At 44.0% G+C, this 11097-nt stretch overlaps 1 pseudogene; it reads left to right on the top strand.

Annotated features, from left to right (window-relative positions):
• Nucleotides 1-4602: 4602 nt before the first annotated feature.
• LOC148758894 (serine/threonine-protein kinase MARK2 pseudogene) lies at nucleotides 4603-5610 on the top strand (annotated as a pseudogene).
• Nucleotides 5611-11097: the final 5487 nt, after the last annotated feature.

The raw sequence follows: 11097 nt of genomic DNA on the forward strand, positions 1-11097 counted from the left end.
ACAAACATCTATCCAAAAAGTGGGGTAAAAAAGTGAATACAGCTACTCAGAGCTGAGATCAATTTATTGAAGTAGTAGCTGCTGGAGCCAATAACTGTGAGGAAAACTCACAAGACCATGTTGTGAATTTTTGGAGACTGAATATGTACTTGCTTGAGAGCTAAGGACTATTAGAGTCCCATCTTGGAGGGGTGGGACACATTTTAGTAAATCTTGCCTCCAAGAACTCTACCAAATTTTCTTAATGAAGAACAGAGGAAGGAAGAAAAAAGAGCTTCATGTTTTATTAAGGGAAGGAAAAAGTTTATCTATATAGGAACAAGGATAAAAATTATATTGGAATTCTCATCTAAAACCATAAATCTAGAAGGGAGCTGAGTAAAATATTTTTAAAGTGTTGATAGAAAAAAAAAGAACATCAATTCTGTATCCAGTAAAATTGTCTTTCAAAAGTACAGGAAAAATAAAGACTTTCTCAGAAAAACCTGAGAGAATATGTCAACAATAGATCTATTTTGCAAGAAATACAAAACAAGTTCTTCAAAGAGAAGGAAAATGACATGTTAGAAACTTGGATCTAAGTAAAGAAAGGAAGAGCATTAGAGAAGGAATAAATAAAGGTAAAATTAAATATTTCTATTTTTTTCTTATTCTTTCTTGATTGAATAACTGTTCAAGAAATAATAGCAACAATGTATTAGGTGCCTTTAGTATACAGATAAATGAAATAAATAACAGGGATGTTATAAAGAAAAGAAAGAAAAACATAGGGATACTCTGCTATAAGGTACTTACACTACCCATGAAGAAGGTTTGCAAATTAAAATTGCAAACTCATCCTAGAAAAACTTCTACACACCTCATTGCTAAATATCACTATGGTCTCCTTCAAAATATTCCCCTTGGGAAGCTACGCACCAACACCAGTGCCTAGTCCACCCTTCAAAGCAATTTTGGAACTCTTTCTGGCATGGCCATCAGAGCTGTCATCATATTACCCTTGATGTCCTGAATGTCATCAAAATGACTTCATTTCAATATTTCCTTTGTCTTCAAGTAAAAAAAAAATAAGTCATTGGGGCCTAGAACAGATGAGTAGGGAGGGTGTTCCAATATAGTTGTTTGTTTACTGGCTAAAAACTCCCTCACAGACAGTGCCATGTGAGCTGGTGCATTGTCGTGATGCAAGAGCCATAAATTGTTGGTAAAAATTCAGGTTGTTTTCATCTAACTTTTTCATGCAGCCTTTTCATCATTTCCAAACAGTAAACTTGGTTAACTGTTTGTCCAGTTGGTACAAATTCATAATCAATAATCCCTCTGATATTAAAAAAGTTTAGCAACATCATTTTGACTCTTGATTTGAACTGACAGAACATTTTTGGTCATGGACAATTGGCTGTGCACTTTGCACTTTGTTTCAGGGTTGTATTGCTACACCCACATTTCATCACCAGTGATAACACAGCTCAAAACATTGTCTTGCCTCTCCAAAAGGTCTTGGCAAGCTTTGGCTCCCCTTGGCTTTTGTTCACTGGTGAGCTCCTTCGGGACCATTTTTGCACACACCTTTCTCATGCCAAGATTTTCAGTTAAGATTTTCCTAACTGTTTCTCTGTCAATGTTTACTTGGTCTGTTATGCTTCTGACACTTAGCTGATGCTTCTCACACTCAGCCGAGACACAACCTGCATCCACGGCTGTGGAGACATGGGGGCCCCAGGACACAGACCAGAGATCACAGGAGCCAGGCAGTGGGCTCTTTCCCGGCATCCCAGAGCTGATCTCTCCTGCCAAAAGAGCAGCTTATCCAGCATTTGAGACAGTAAACTCAGCTGAGATCTCCAGCTGGGCCCTAGGTCAGACCAAAAGCAAATGGCATAACTGGTCTCCTCCCCCACTCTCCCACAGCAATCCCACCCCCCGCCCTTCCAAAATCTCAAGCTGGTCCCTGAACTGAAGAGCAGCGTCAGATTACAGAGGAGCTGTAGTGCTCAGGATCTAGGAAAAACCCATTTACAGCTGTGACCTAGGGAAGAAGCTGGCCTGGAGACAGAAGACTCCTACTTCCCAAGCGCCCACCTTTTCTGAGCTGCTTGTGACATGGCAATTATAGCTGTGAAGACACACGCAGCATTCACCAGAGCGTGGCAGAGGCAGCTCTGGGCTTTTAGCAGCTCAGAAATCTCACATCCTCCACACCCCTGACAGAAGAAGTGACCTAAGACTCAGGAGACCTAGGCACCGGGAATAAGCCCACCTCCCAGTGGCTGGCTGTGGTGCTCTCAGCGCGCATATATGCAGGTGACAGCAAAAATGGCACTGACTTTGTAAAACTACCAACTACACCCCTAGCCCGACTCATCTAGAACTGCAGCGCCAGGACAGTCACTCTGGACAGATGATTGGCCCTGTCTCCAAGACACAGGGGAATCCTTGTACAGCAGAGGAAACTTGGAGATAGCTTGGTGGGCTTAAACCAAGACTGGCACTGCCTTTTTTGTTTCTTTTCTTCTATTTTCTTTTTTTTTTTTTTTTAGTATTACTATCATTTTTAGCATATATACACACATTAGCGCGCACACACACACACACACATATATATATATATATATATATATATATATATATATATATATATATATACACACATTTTCCCTTTTCTCTCTCTCTTCTTTTTTCTTTTCCTTACCCTACTTTTCCTTTCTCTTTCCATTTTTCTGTATTGATTTTTCTTTTTTATGTATTTTTTATATTTTTGCCTGTGTTGAGTGTTGGTTATTGGTTGTTTTTACATGTGAGTGATTTGTTTTTTTCTTTGTTGTTGTTGTTATGCTAGTTGATTTGTTTTGTTCTCAAATTGCCCTACACCAGGGCCCAGACCAAGAGGCACAAGATTCAGCATGCCCAGAGGCCAACTCCAGACCAAACCAGAATATTAATGGGTTTGACCTACTAGTGACACACCCAGAGCAAATTCCCTACCAGCACAAGAGCCCATAGGGGCCAAACCTTATCTGAGGGGTCAACCCTCACACAGCAGCTCATCCACTGTGGGCAAACAATTCTCACAACTAGTCAGCCTAGGAGTCAATCCCTCCTACTGACAAGCCAAAAGCAACAAAAGCTCAACTTTAACAGAATACACACAACACAAGTGTCACCTTTGGAGCACACGCACAGTAGAATATAAAGGAAACATACTACATAAGATAACCCAGCAAAGACTGAGAACCCTAGGGGATCTACCTAATACATCGAAGCAAACATAGAGAATCAGCCAGAACGGAGAAACAAAGAAACACATCCCAAATAAAAGAACAGAAGAAACCTCCAGAACTGGAACAAAATGAAATAGAGGTAACCAACCTGTCAGAGACAGAGTTTAGAACACTGATTATAAGAATGTCTAAGGAGCTTAGTGATGACACAAAGAAGGACATAGAAATCATAAAGAACAACGAGTTAGAACTAAAGAATACAATAAATGAAATAAAGAACACACTTGAAGGAATTACCAGCAGGTTAAATGAGGCAGAGGATTGAATCAGCGATTTAGAAGACAAGTTAGCAGAGATCACCCAAGCAGAACAACAACAACAATAAAATAATTAAAAACAATGAAAATGGTTTAAGAGACCTCTGGGATAACATCAAGGAAACAACATACACATCAAAGGAATACCAGAAGGTGAAGAGGAGGAGCAAGGGATCCTGAACAAATTTGAAGTAATAATGACCAAAAACTTCCCTAACCTGGTGAAGGAAACCAACATACAAACCCAGTAAGTGCAGAGAGTTCCAACCAAGATGAACCCAAACAGGTCCACACCAAGACACATTATAGTTAAAATGGCATAAATATCATAAATAAATGGCATAAATAAAGTAAATATCAGTCTTTAATATCCCACGTAAACAAAAATTTCTTTGGGGGTCCCCCCCTTTTATTCAGAGTAAAGGGGTCTTGAAACCCAAAACTGAGAAAACCAATGTAGTTTACCCTTAGCCATATATGGTCAATTTCTGGCTCTGGGATCATAAAGCACCAGTGTGAGGGAATTACCCCAAACTGCTATTAAGGCCCTGGCTGGGCTGAGCTTTCTCTCCGTTACAGCCCAGGAAGCTGATTTGTAGGGACCTGTTGGACTTGGACCTTTTAGCTTGTTTTCTCCTTCTTTTTCCCTTAGTATATATAGTCAGCGTAGTTAGTATAGTTATTATTGTTTATTAGCACAGTAATATTGTTGATACAATTAGTATATTTAGTTAGTGCACTTAGCATAGTTATTTTTTATTAGCACAGTTAGTAATATTATAGTTAGTATACATAGTCAGACTAGTTAGTATAGTTATTATTGTTTATTAGCACAGTAATATTGTTGATACAGTTAGTATATTTAGTCAGCGTAGTTGGTACAGTTATAATTATTGGTATAGTTAGTAATATTGTTGATAGTATATTTAGTGTAGTTAGCATAGTTATTATTATTAGCGTAGTTAACAATATTGTCGATACAGTGTAGTTAGTATAGTTATTGTTTGTTAGCACAGTTGGAGAGCATAGTTAGTATTATCAGTGAGCGTAGTTAGCGGGTCACCATGTCACATGACTTTACAAACATCTGTGTTGACCAGGAACCCCACAGTGCCCATTACGACCTCCAGGAAACCATTGGAGAGGGCACCTTTGCGTAGGTAATGTTGCGCAAGCACATTCTCACGAAGACGATGGTAGACCCATCGAGCAATGGGTCTCCTACAGAACACGCAGATCTCTCCTGCACGAAGTCCGGTGCATGGAGGACTTGCACCATCCTAACATCCTCCAACTATTCCATGTGATCAGCACTGCGGAATCCTTCTTCCTAGTCATGGAGCTCGTGCCTGGAGAGAACATGCACCACTACCTTCGTGACCACAGCCGCATGTCGGAGGACAAGGCCCGTGGTGTCTTCCGGCAGCTGGTGTCAGCATTGCACTACTGCCACGAGAAGGGCATTGCTCACAGGGACCTGAAGCCACAAAACGTGCTATTAGACACTCAGATGAACGCTAAGCTTGCAGACTTTGGACTTAGCGCATCCTTCAATGTCCATCAACTCAGCACGTTTTGTGGCAGTCCTGCGTATGTAGCCCCAGAACTGTTCCTGGGTGAAATATATGATGATTGTGCTGCGGACATCTGGAGCCTGGGAGTGCTGCTGTACAAGATGCTTGCAAACACCGTTCCTTTCAAGGCAATGAGCTGGAAAGAGCTGGTGTAGAAGTTAGGCAATAGGCAGTATGCAGTGCCTCCCTATCTATCCATTGACGTGGAAAACATCCTCAAAAAACTGCTAACCCTCAACGCTGAGCAGAGAGAAAATCTGAAGGACATAATGCCAGATGCTTGGCTAAACATGGGCCAAGGGTAAGAACTGAAGCCTTACGTTGAGCCACCCAGAGATGTCACAGACCCCTGTGTAATAGAAGAGAGGGTTAATCTGGGCTTTCATTGGGAAGACATCCAGGACACATAGTCAGACAAAACATACAATAACATCATGGCCAGGTACCGCATCTTACACTCACAAAAACCAAAATTCCCATATCGCACCATCAAAGTAAAGCCTTTCCATTCTCCTGAGTTCCAGAGTCGCAGTCCCTCCCCAGCCTCGGAGGTTCAGTCCGAGTGGTCCGGTTCCCAGCAGGCAGCGCAGCAGCCTATGGACCATGAGCCAGGGCAGAAGGCCCATGAGTCTGCCAGTCCTGCAGCCACCCTGGAGTACAGCCCCACCATTTTTGAGTCCAGCACCCCCACCCCCCCATACTGCACGGGATCCAAGACCGCCACTCCTGAGCCCAGCTGGGGGCCCAGGAACACCACTCCTGAGCTCTCCACTCCCAAGCACTGCTGGGGCTCCAGGACCTCCACTTCCAAGCCCTTCACTCCCAGGCACTGCCAGGGATCCAGGACCTCCACATCCGAGCCCTCCACTCCTAAGCCCAGCGGGGCTCCAGGACCACCACTCTTGCGTACAGACCAGGCTCCATGACCACCACTCCTGCAACCAGTCGGGACTCCAGGACCGCCACTCCTGAGCTCAGCCCTGGTTCCAGCACCACCATCCTTAGCCCAGCCCCCCAGTGTCACCCTGGGCCTCTCTCTCCAGCCACAGCACCACCAGCAGCAGTGGAAACCCGCAAGAAATCAAGCAGGGCCAGTGGCGTGTGGCTAGGAGGTGCTTAAACGTTTTAAGAAAGCTCTTCTGTCTGCTGCCTAAGAAGGGGTACTGCAAACACAGTCAGGTAAAGCCCGTTTAGATTTTGACGGCAAAGGCAGGGCTAGAACAAGACTCCGGGGAGGTCAAGCCCGGCTCCCTACATTTTAAAGGCTGAATTGGACGAAGCTGAAGTCCAGGGAGCCCAACCACATGGTGGGGGAGATCAGCCAGAGGCTGGATGAAAACTGCAGGTGGCAGCAGTACAAAACATACACATGGTGTGTTCAAGGAGCTGTGGGCAAGAGGACTTGGTCCAGCGGACATGGAGGTGTGCACAGTGCCGTCGCGTTCTCTGCATGGGATTCACTTCCAGGGTATCTGGCACCGCAGTGGCATCCAGCATCACTGGGGCCTTCAGAAGCACCTCCTTGGTGGACATCCTGGAGCTCCCTAGCAGACAAGAGGAAGGACCACCTTTGCTGCAGATCCACCTCTTCGGCGCCCAGTTGGGTGAAACTTCAGAGACTAGACTGTTTTTCCTTGGGCACTTCTTCCCTCCCCTCCTCTGTGGGAAGGGGATGGTTCTTATTAAATTATTTGGTTTTCCAAACCTTTCAATAAATGTCTTGCTTCAGAAAGATGTATTGGGTACTCTTATTTTGCATCCTCCAGTTTGAGGAGCATGTAGTGATGTAATACTTGGACTTAATTGGCACAACTCTGCACCTTTGCATGTTGTACCCTCTTGGTCTTCTGTTCCCTTGGCGTTGAACCCTCAGCTCCCTTGTCCATTTCTCCTTTGTGGCAGGATGGTGTTGCTTGCTCACATAGCACACATGCTGCCTTCTTCAGACTGTGGATGCTCCATTGGAAGGAATCACAGTTGGTCCAAGTCAGTTATGGCAACCACTCCCCTCCCCCAACCCCCTGCTAGTGATTGGATGAGGCAAAGACTCATGACCCAGTTTTGGTCAATGAGGTATTACAGGAAGTCCACAGGGACTTCTGTGAGAGATTCTCCTTTCTGGTTGTTTGATGATGTCAACAGGAATCATCTCCCCTGACCTGTTGGCTTTCCCTCCTTCCCTCTGTGCTGGTATGATTCTCAGGTGGATTGTCCCTTTATGAAAGCAAGATGGCCACCAACTGCCACAGGATGATGTCATATCCTGTCAGCCAACGGAAATAGAGTGTCTCTTCCCCATGATTCCAACACTGTCTAAAGATGTGTATCTGTAAAGTGACATTAGCTGCCAACAGCCCCTCATCCCATTCTTCTCAGAGTTCAGAGCTCTGAGAAGAATAATGGTTGGGTCACCATTTTTGGTGAGAATGGAACATTTCCCTGAAGTGTGTCGGAGCACGGAGGAGGAATTAACCCAATGGTTTAACACTCCATTCAGCACAACTCTCACCTAGATTCCACTAGATTCTACCACCAGCTCAGCTGAATCAAAGAATGGAGACTATAGGAATGGCAGCAGTGATGTGGTCTTCTTGAGTTCTCCTCCAGAACTTACCATAAATTGAACATCTATAACCCATCAAAGGACTCTTTGCTCATCACACAGAACAACTAAGAGGCTTGTAGGAGGACTAATTGACGGTGGGCAAACCAGGAGAGCAGGGGAAGAGGGAAGGGAGCAGTGTGGAGACACGACCCGCATCTGCGGCTATGGAGACATGGGGGTGGGGGGTGGAACCAGGACACAGAACAGAAATCACAAGAGCCAGGAGGTGAGCTCTTTCTCTGCGTCCTACAGCTGATCTCTCCTGCAGCGAGAGCAGCTTATCACATGTTTGAGGCAGTAACCTCATCTGAGATCTCCAGGGGGGCCCTGGGTCAAACAAAAAAGCAAAAGTCATACTTCGGCCCTTCCCCCACTCTCCCACAGCAATCCTACCCCTGCCCTTCCATAGTCTCAAGCTGGTCCCTGAACTGAAAAATATGGCAGATGACAGAGGAGCTGTAGTGCTCAGGACCTGGAAAAAGCAGCTTTGCAACTGTGACCTAGGGATGAGGCTGGGAAGAGTGTGACACTGCTGGGCTGGGAGACAGCAGACACCTCCCTTCCCAGCCCCCACATTTTCTGGGCTGCTGTTGTGTCAGGAAAATTACAACTGCAGAGACACACACAGGCGTTAACAGCAGGGGGCAGAGGCAGCTCTGGGTTTTCAGCAAGTCAGAAATCTAGAGCCCTCCGCACCCCCCAATGGAGAAAGTGCACAAAGACTCAGGAGACCTGTGCACAGGGAAAAAGCCACGTCCCAGTGGCTGGTTGTGGCGCTGTCAGCACACATATGTGCAGGCCAGAGCAGAAACTGCACTGACTTTGTAGAAACTACCAACCAAACCTCATAGCCTCACTCATCTAGAACTGCAGTGCCAGGGTCACTCTGAACGCCAGATGGCCAGATCTGCCTCCACAAGACGTAGAGGACTCTGTACAACAGAGGACAACCTGGAGATTGTTTGGTCGGCTTAAGGCAAGAGTGGTGCTGCTTTTTTTTCTTTCCGTTTTTTTGTTGTTGTATTACTATCATTTTTAGCATATTATATGTATACATATACATTAGCATATAATATATGTGACGGGCCAGCCGCCACAAGTCGATAGGTTCCCGAATGGGGGAGTGGGAATGAATAAAAGACACTCTCACATATGATGGCGATCGCGGACTTCAGTGATCCTGAAGACACTAAGTTTATTTTACTGCACCCATATAAGCAGTTTGAGCACGTGCAAGTATGTATTAACATAACAAATGTAAATTCTTTAACTTTCACATAGAGGATACAACATTCACCGAAACTCTCACAAGTAATTATCTTATCAATTGCCCTGATAGGCATCAGCCTTCTGTGTCCGGGAACTGGCCGCTCCCACCAAATTCCTCAGCAGCTTACAAGCTCAAGCTCCCCCCAGGTGCAGGCAGAGACAATTGCCTCAGGGGGAGGAAACAGGTAGCATAAACCGAGCCATTCTATAAAGCTCAGAGTTTCCTGTAACCATGGCTCCCCACAAATATATATAATATATATACATATATGTATGTATACATATATGCATTTTCCCCTTTCTCTCTGTCTTCTTTTCTTTTTTCTGTTCCCTGCCCTCCCTCTTTCCATTTTTCTGTATTAACTTTTTTTGTCTGTGTGTGTGTGTGTGTGTGTGTGTGCATTTTTGATACTTTTGCCTGTGTTCATTGTGGGTTATCAGTTATTTTTACATGTGAGAGAATTTGGGTGTTTTTGCTGTTTTTGTTGTATTTGTTGATTTGTTTTGTTCTGAAATTGCCCTACTCCAGGGTCCTACAACACACCTAGAGGCCAACTCGAGACCAAACCAGAGTATTACCAGGTTTGACCTACAAGTGACACACCCAGAGGGAATTCTCCACAGGCACAAGAGCCCATAGGAGCCAAGTCTCATCTGGACAGTCAACCTCATGCAGTAGCTCATCCACTGTGGGCATAGCCAATTCTCACAACTAGACAGCCTGGGAGTCAATCCCACCTACTGACAAGCCAAAAGCAATTGGAGCTCAACTTTAACAGGAGAATATACACAACACAGGGGTCACCTTTGGAGCACATGCACAGGAGAATATGGAAGTGGTGCAAGTCAAATATAAAGGACACATACTACATAAGATAACCCAGCAAAAACTAAGATCCTAGCAGATCTACTTAATACATCGAAGCAAACACAGAGAGTCAGCCAGGACAGAGAAACAAAGAAACACATCCCAAATAAAAGAACAGAAGAAACCTTCAGAATTGGAACAAAATGAGATAGAGGTAACCAACGTATCAGAGACAGAGTTCAGAACACTGATGATAAGAATGTTTAAGGAGCTTACAGACGACATGAAGAAGGATAGAGAAATCATAATGAACAACCAGCTAGAAATAAAGAACACAATTACTGAAATAAAGAACACACTTGAAGGGATTACCAGCAGGTTAGATGAAGCAGAGGATCGAATCAGCGACTTAGAAGACAAGTTAGCAGAGATCACCCAGCAGAACAAAAAGAAAAAAGAATTAAAAAAAAATGAAAATGGTTTAAGAGACCTCTGGGATAACATCAACTGCAACAACATGCGAGTCATAGGAATACCAGAAGGTGAAGAGAGGGAGCAAGGGATCGAGAACATATTCGAAGCAATAATGACTGAAAAATTCCCTAACCTGGAGAAAGAAACCGACATACAAGCCCAGGAAATGCAGAGAGTTCCAACCAGGATAAACTCAAACAGGTCCACACCAAGACATATTATAGTTAAAATGGCAAAGGTTAAAGACAAAGAGAGAATCCTAAAAGCAGCAAGAGAAAGACAGCGGGTTTCATACAAGGGAACTCCTATAAGACTATCAAATGACTTTTCTACAGAAACTTTGCAGATAACAAGTGAGTGGCAGGAGGTATTCAAAGTGAGAAAAAACAAAGGCCTACAACGGAGATTGCTTTATCCAGCAAGGCTATCATTTAAAATTAAAGGAATGACAAAGAGCTTCCCAGAAAAGAATAAGCTAAAGGAATCCATTACCACCAAGCCAGCAATGCAGCAAATGTTAAAGGGCTTCTGTAAACAGAAGAAAGATGAAAACAATCTAACTGATGAAGACCAGAAATACAAACAACAAAATGGCAATAACTATGTACCTATCAATAATCACTGTAAATGTAATGGATTAAATGCTCCAATCAAAAGACAGGGTGGCTAAGCGGATAAGAAAGCAAGACCCTTGCATATGCTGTATACAAGAGACTCACCTCAGATCAAAAGACACATGCAGGCTGAAAGTGAAGGGTTGGAGTAAAATATTTCATGCAAATGAAAATGAGAAAAAAGAAAGCTAGAGTTGCAATACTTACATCTGACA

The sequence above is a fragment of the Rhinolophus sinicus genome, chromosome 2 (genome assembly GCF_057876585.1).
Source record: "Rhinolophus sinicus isolate RSI-liver-muscle chromosome 2, RSI-T2T, whole genome shotgun sequence".
NCBI lineage: Eukaryota > Metazoa > Chordata > Mammalia > Chiroptera > Rhinolophidae > Rhinolophus > Rhinolophus sinicus.